This window comes from Protomyctophum parallelum (genome assembly GCF_964188405.1).
Source record: "Protomyctophum parallelum genome assembly, chromosome: 7".
In the NCBI taxonomy this organism is placed as follows: Eukaryota; Metazoa; Chordata; class Actinopteri; order Myctophiformes; family Myctophidae; genus Protomyctophum; species Protomyctophum parallelum.
The window spans coordinates 47,783,452-47,791,233 of record NC_139705.1 but is presented as its reverse complement, the minus strand read 5'-3'; positions in this window follow the sequence as shown (position 1 = coordinate 47,791,233).

The following is a 7,782-nucleotide window of genomic DNA, read 5'->3' as shown; positions in this document are numbered from 1 at the left end:
GTTTGATTTGTAATACATTAAAACTAGATATTTGTTGTAATTTAACAACAACCGTATAACTTCTAGTGCAGTGTTTATTTGGGGGAGTCTTTGGGAAGAATAAAATCTGTTCAACCATGTTAATGTTAGGCTATTTGAGTATAATAGAATACTATATGCACTAGAAGCTATATCACTGTTTACTAAAACAAAAAAGTGTTCCTCTTCCCCAACAGTCCACTGAATGGTGTTGAGAATGTACTGTATATGGTGCACCAGCTTAATATGTTGCCAACATATTAATTAAGGCCCTGTTCCATTTAGTACAGTAGGTTCTCAAACGTTTTAATTCAAGGGCACCCATATAACTCTGAGAGCGTACAAATGGAACCAAATGGACCCGGCCTTACAGGTCCATTTGGTTCCATTTGTGCACTGTCAGCTATACACACCTGTACGGCGCCATTTGGAACCCATGCACTCAAGGAGACTTTTTGAGACCCACCACTGGTGTACCAGTGTGTTTTCAGTGAGCCAACATGCACAATAGCAGCACCCTGACTCTGACCAAAACGTAACAGAGCCTTCATTAGATTAGTATCATCGGTAACACCTATAGGGTGCTGCTGCATGTGCACAGAGCCTATTCACCCTAGCTTCCATCTACTGCTACATACACATCCATATAGCCTACAGCATGGGTTTTCAACAGGTGGTCCGTGGACCACTGGTGGTCCATGGAGGTATTGCATGTGGTCCCTGACCATGCATTTAGTAATGTAGGATTTGTTTTAAATGTTCTTTCCACTGTTGAGAAACCGTCAACTAGTGACGTGTGATGAGTCCATCCATGTAGTCATTTACTGAGAAGTTCAAGTTCAAGAAATTCAACAGAAAAAGGGTGTTAGAATCTCAAGAAGGGGGAAGTGCACCGGATTGTCTGGTTGAGTCATTATTATTAGGACATTTTACCAGTAGTAGTCAACGGTTGAGAAACAGTGGGATGTATACACATGGGATGCATAGCAAGTGTTAACTTACAAAAGCACTAATCTTAGCCCATATCCCCAGTTCCCCACCCAACACAATAGTGGTCCCCAGGTTGATTCGAAGTCAGGGTGGTGGTCCCTGGTTCACAATCAGTTGAAAACCCCTGGCCTACAGTATATCCAGAGACTTATTTAATTTGTGGTATTTCAGAGTTGCTCACCCACCAAAACATATATCGTCGCTGTCGGACAGAAACCTCTTATCTGGAGGACCTTGATGTAAACAAGTCTTAGTGATTCTTTTCTGGTTTCATCATCATAGCATTGTATTGACTTGTGCTTTCGTTTGAAAGCACAAGTCAATCTCCTCCAAGTCAATCTCCTTCAATCAATCTCCTCCTATTTAAGTTTCTTCATAAATTTACACCCTACTTGATCATACAGTGTCACACAGAAGCATCAAAAGTAGCAGATCCGCACACTTGAAACACATTATACACTTCTGAAAGGTAATAGTTTTGGACATATGAGGTTTCCACCCGAGACTCAATTAAAATAAAACATGACCCACATGGCTCTGGAAAAAAATGTGTTTCTCTATTTATTCAACATGTTGCCCATTGTTGGTGCAGCCAAATGCCTTGGCAGTGCCTTCCTCAGTAGCTGCATTCCACCGAGACCAGTTCCAAGGCCTCTTTCTATCTAAGGCCCTTCCTATGTAGGTCCACCCGAAGCTCATTAACTCAACCCACAACAGTCACAGTCTAAGTATACATACAGTACACAAACCAGTGCCCCTATTCCAAATGTACACAGGAGTTTAACTAATAATACTAGTCTTTATTGTCCCCTTTATCTTCATAGTCTGTTTCAACTGAAAAACATATAGCCATATAGTGCAGATGAGCCAGAGGATGAGCGAGTGACGTGGCGAGGACTCTATAGAGAACCTACAGTATAGGCAGAGAGCCTGCAGTATAAGCCTGGAAAATGACAGACTGCCTTTTTCTAAACTGACAGCCAGACCCTCCGTCCTGACTCCTCCTGACTCCTCCCGTCTCCTACCGACTCTACTGACTCCTCCTGACTCCTCCTGACTCCTCCCGTCTCCTACCGACTCTACTGACTCCTCCTGACTCCTCCTGACTCCTCCTGACTCCTCCCGTCTCCTACCGACTCTACTGACTCGTCACTCAGCAGGAGTCAGCAGGAGAGGGGAAAATCAGCCCCTTACTCCGTCTGGGCACATAATTATGAGCGGACAGCCGCGGACAGAAGAAGTTGCGTTTTCCGATTTTAGACAGCTGGTGGATGGAAAAGAAGCTCCACCCACGCAGCTGACTGACGCGGCGGACAGATTCCCGGAAACGCTCTCCTCCGAGGCAGTCAGCTGCGTGGAGGTGGAGCTTCTTTTCCATCCACCAGCTGTCTAAAAACTCGGAAATGACACAAAACGCAGCTTCTTCTGTCCGCGGCTGTCTGCTCATATGTGCCCAGACGGATTAGGATATCACAAAAATGGTTTATTTTCGATTGGGCCGTTTGACTCAAAGGCTTTCAGCGTTCAGGAAGAAACCAAAAATACACAGGGAAGACACATTTGAATATTCTAACCACACCTGGAGGGACTATTAGAGTAATGTTAACTCCATAGACACATAATGACACAAATCAGAAACAGTACAAAAATCATAGCACTCCATCTTTAAAGTCTGTAGACTTGGCTGGCTCAGTGGCTCTAAAGGGTTCTCTAAAGTGCTCTAAACAAACATTGTAATATTCTCAAAGTCCATAGACTTGGCTGGCAAACGATTAATGTCATAAGTGACCTACAGTAAACAAACATTAACAATCCCATAGACTTGGCTGCCATATGACGTAATCTTCAAAAGCCATATACACACACACACACACACACACACACACACACACACACACACACACACACACACACACCATCATCATCGGCGGTCACTAGTATCCGAGTATGACTGTCCTCCTTCTTGGTCCTTGTGGGTCGTCAGGTGGCGATGGAGGCCGATTCTGGACCCGATTACTCTGGTGCAGTGTGGACAGGTGAATGCAGTGGTGGGTTTGGGTTGGACCGGTTTATTGGATGGTTTATTGGATGCTCTCTCCTTTCTGAGTCTGCGCTGTCCTGTGCAGCATCACACACACACACACACACACACACACACACACACTCGTGTGAAGTGAGGGGCGGTCTTATCATCATACATCTTCATACATCAGATTCCGTGCTTAGCCAATCAATCATCATCACAAATGTCATTCCGGCCAATCACTTTTGGCGTCTTCACTTTTCTGCCCTCACTTTTTATCCTCAGTGTACTTTGCTCAGCCAATCAAATCATTGTGTTTGTGTCACAAACAGATAACAGCCCTGCTTACATATCTTCTCTGTCAAAACGTTCCAGGATTCTATTAAAAATAGCAAAAAGTACAAGCTCAAAACGCGTCGCTTCGAGATGCGTTTCGAGCATAGACTTTCGAGCTTGTATACATCTGCTACTTTTGATACTTCTGTGTGAGGCTGTAGTATGATCAAGTAGGGCATTCATTTACGGGGGGGGGGAAACACAAAAAAGGTTACAGTAGGATATAAGAGGCATTTCTGTCCGACTGCAACGATTTTTTACAACCACATACTCACTTTCTTAATATGCACCTGTTGCTGTCAAATTCATCTCCTTTCAAATGTCTGCTCTTCAAAGTGCTGTCAATCTGACTCTTTCTTGATATAATATATATATATATTATATACTTTGTTGTTAATCTCAATTGTAAGAGTTTTGCTGCTGCACTTTCACAGCAGCACCACATGCCAAAGTCATTTCCTTGTATGATGAACTCATGGTCACACTTGGCAATAAAGGGAGGCTCTATTTCCTATTCTGACATCTGGTCCTGTTGTGTTTGTTTGTTTTACTGTATAGAAGAAAGATGATGCAGTGTTACAACAATAGAGTAGCCTATTTATACATTTGTATATCGATAGTTTCTTTTTAAAATTATCATTAAATTGTTACGTTTTTTTTGTTTTTTGATGAGAAAACCACTGCCTTTTTTCAGAAAACAAAAAACTAATTTCTAAATTTCTAATTACAAAACATTTATAACAATTAAACTATTAGATTGATGGAACTATTAGATTGATGTACAAATAATGCTGTCTGACATTACATAACACAAGAGGATTAAATGATTTGGGCCAATTTGTGTTAACAGTAAACCTGACTTAGGCCAAGTAAATTACTTACCGTACTAATAACAAAACGTACATTACCCACTTCAGCCCTAGGCTAATGTACATTTCGGCCATTTGAAAATAGCAGATCTACAAGCTCAAGCTCATAGATCTGCTATTTTTAAAAGATTTTATACATTTGGAAACTTGTGAAACTGGGCATTCTGCATACTTTTGGTACTTCAAGTATACATTTTGATGCCAATACATTTGTACTTGTTACTTGTTACTCAAATTAATTTTGAGTAAAAGTTTTTACTTGTAACAGATTATTTCTACATGGTAGTATTGATACTTTTACTCAAGTTTTAAAAAGAGAGTTTCCATCACTGGAAACAAACAAGCATGCACTTCCTGAACTCAAGCAGGTTCAGGGCACCTGGGGACACAACTTGGGGGTTATGGCATCCGATTATGCCTGCATGTTGTCTAGCACACACACAATACCATCTACTTTTCCGTTTTAATGGCATTACCCCTGGTGTCTAGATCTATTTTGGGCCTGTCATTGGAGGTGACAATTCTCAAAAATAGCCCAGGTGGCAGGCAGCCATAGCTGAATGGGTACAGAGAGGCCATCTGGGAAACAGAAGAACGTCCCCACCCAGCTCACCTCCCCATCATGTGTCCCTGTATAGCAAACATGGTTAGGATCATTTTAACAGGCTTTTGTGTTTTACCCCAGTTTTTAAGTTGCTTGATTCAGTGTAGATATTTGATATAAATGTTATCCTTCCTATATGAACCCATTGTAACTATACATTTTATTATTCATTTGTAAAAAATGAGCGCTTTTCCAAGTGCTCAACGTGCTTTACAATGGTTCATATTCATACATTGGGAGGTGAAGCGGCGAACAGTCGACGCCAGCGTCCTCACTTCCCACATTCACACACCAATGGTGGCGAGCTCACACCGACCGACTCATTGGAGGCAATGTAGGTTTCAGTGTCTTGCCCAAGGACACTTCAACATGTGGACAGGAGGAGCCGGGATTCGAACCGCCGACCCAGGGATCATTGGACGACCTGCTCTACCTCCTGAGCCACAGCCGCCCTGCATCCTCATCACCTTTATTTACAGTTGAGAGGCAATTCCTCACTCCTATGCAGTATGTTTATGCTTCAGGCTGTATTTATTTTTAAATAATCGGATGCCTTCTGCAGAGTGGGCTTCGGGGACCCCCAGGGGTCCTTGGGGGCGTTCCAGGGGATCACCAGCACAAGTATTTAATATACCATCACAATAATTTTAGCCACTGTATCCATTTATGTTGACTATTGAAAAATGGGCATGGCAGATGTACAAGCTTCTCCCTGGCACAACACATTTCCAGATGGGGGTCTGCTGTCTGCAGCCAAATACATTTAATTTAGGAGGTCCTTGGCATGATAAAGTTTGAGAAGCTGTCGGTCCAGAACCGTACCTGGACCCCATGCAGCATCCATGTTCTGAGGGGAACATTAGCCAAAACATTGCAGAAAATAACCCTAATAAGCAACATATCAGCGTACAATATGGATAAACAGTTCAGCAAGAAATAGAGAGAGAGAGAGTGCTAGAGGGACCACTGTAAAGAGAGCATAATTACAAGACCTGTGTCAAGCATAACTAGAATAAGCATTTCACTTCCTGTTGTCGTTATCAACATAAAAGTCAGGACTATGTCAGTCAGGATGCATGGTCGGTCCAGAGCAGGAAGTGTTTTCAAGAAAGGCTGCAGGAGTTTGAGAGCCCAAACCGCTGGCAAAATCTCATCAGTATATAGCTGTGCTCTGTCTAAAAGTTAAGGAGCAGCTGTAGTAGACCAGTGGTTCTCAAAGTGGGGTCTGGGGACCCCAGGGGTCCTTGAAGGGGTTCCAGGGTCGTCCACATTAAAATGATTGATAGTTAGGAACCTTATACTCTGAGAGTATACAAATGGAACCAAATCAGAGTTATGGTGGTCGGCGGCCAAATGCAGGGGTTCTCAAAGTGGGACCTGGGGTCCTTAACCCATTCTGGGCGGGCACCCATTTTGGTGTCAGCATCATGTTATGCTTTAGCTATTGAAAAATAGCAGATCGGCCCAGGCCGTAGCGTAACGGTCTGGGCACCGGACTGGTGATCCAGTCGCGGTGTGCCGCGGGTTCGACTCCCGGACCCGACACGGCCTTTACCGCATGTCATCCCCCCATCTCTCTCCCGTTTCCTGTCAGCCTACTTTCTATCCCTTAAAAAATCAATAAAGGCGTAAGCCGCAAAAAAATATCTTAAAAAAAAAAAAAAAAAAAAAGAAAATAGCAGATCTACAAGCTCATATCGCGCCACCGAGTGGCGCGATATGAGCTTGTAGGTCTGCTATTTTTGAAAAATCGAAGAACGACTGACATAGAAACATAGCTTTTTCAGAAAACTGTCATTTTCAAACAGACATTTTTAGAATCTGATCTCAGGTCAGAATGGGTTAACTGGGTTCCTCAGCAAATGTGTTCATCTAATTCCGTTTAACCACTTTAACCCTAATATAATGTATTACATCGGTGTTTAAAATAATGATAATCGTGAAATATTTTTGCAAGAAATATGAATATTTGAACATTTTTAACACCACAATCTTGGCACAAAATATTTTCAGGTGGGGGTCTGCGGCCAAATCCACATTGAGGGGTCCTTATTGACCTTGACACGAAAATGTTTGAGAACCACTCAACCACTCTTAGCTCTGTCCATTCACCCACTCCTGACATTGCACAGGCACCACTGGTCCCACTAGTGTCCATCCATGATGAATGGTCTGTCAGGATATGCCAAATTGGAAGCCCCGGTGAGTGCCTCCTTCCTGCAGCTGCAGTCCGGACTCCGTACACGGACAAAATGTATCCGTGGCAAAGACTTGGGTCTCCATTTTTGTCACCGCTAAACCCCTTATCCCTAAACGTCTTTGCCTTTTTATTACTATTTTGCAAAACATTGTTGAATAGTTAAAATGACCAGTACAAGCTCACAACATGTCAATGTAGATTGGCTAGTTGAACTATTCAAAAATGTTTTTCAAAATAGTACAAAAAAGGCAAATAAGTTTAGGGATAAGGGGTTTAGCGGTGACGAAAATGGAGCCCTTGGTCTTGTCACACACTTGGTCTGTGGCATATTTTAGATTTCCTTTTTTACACATGTTATAATGTTCTTATTTTTTTATCATAAGACCCAATTACTGAATGTCAAGACAAGAATCCAGAGTCCACGTGGTTCTCAAATATTTTATTTGCAAGGACCCCATTAACTCAGAGAGTGTACAAATGGAACCATATATGGAACCGTATATAAGGTCATATGATTATCGTTTCACATGTAATCATATTTATGTCTAAAATGTATACAAACCTTTTGGAAATAGCATATTCGACACAGCGATTCGACACATTGTGAGTTTATACATTGAAGTTAAAATAGGGCTGAAGTATGTTTTGTAATAATATTAATAATCTAAGTCTGTAACTCGTAACTTAACTCATAATCCAACAAAAAGATGAGCACACACTGCCTTAAAGGTATATTCAGTGA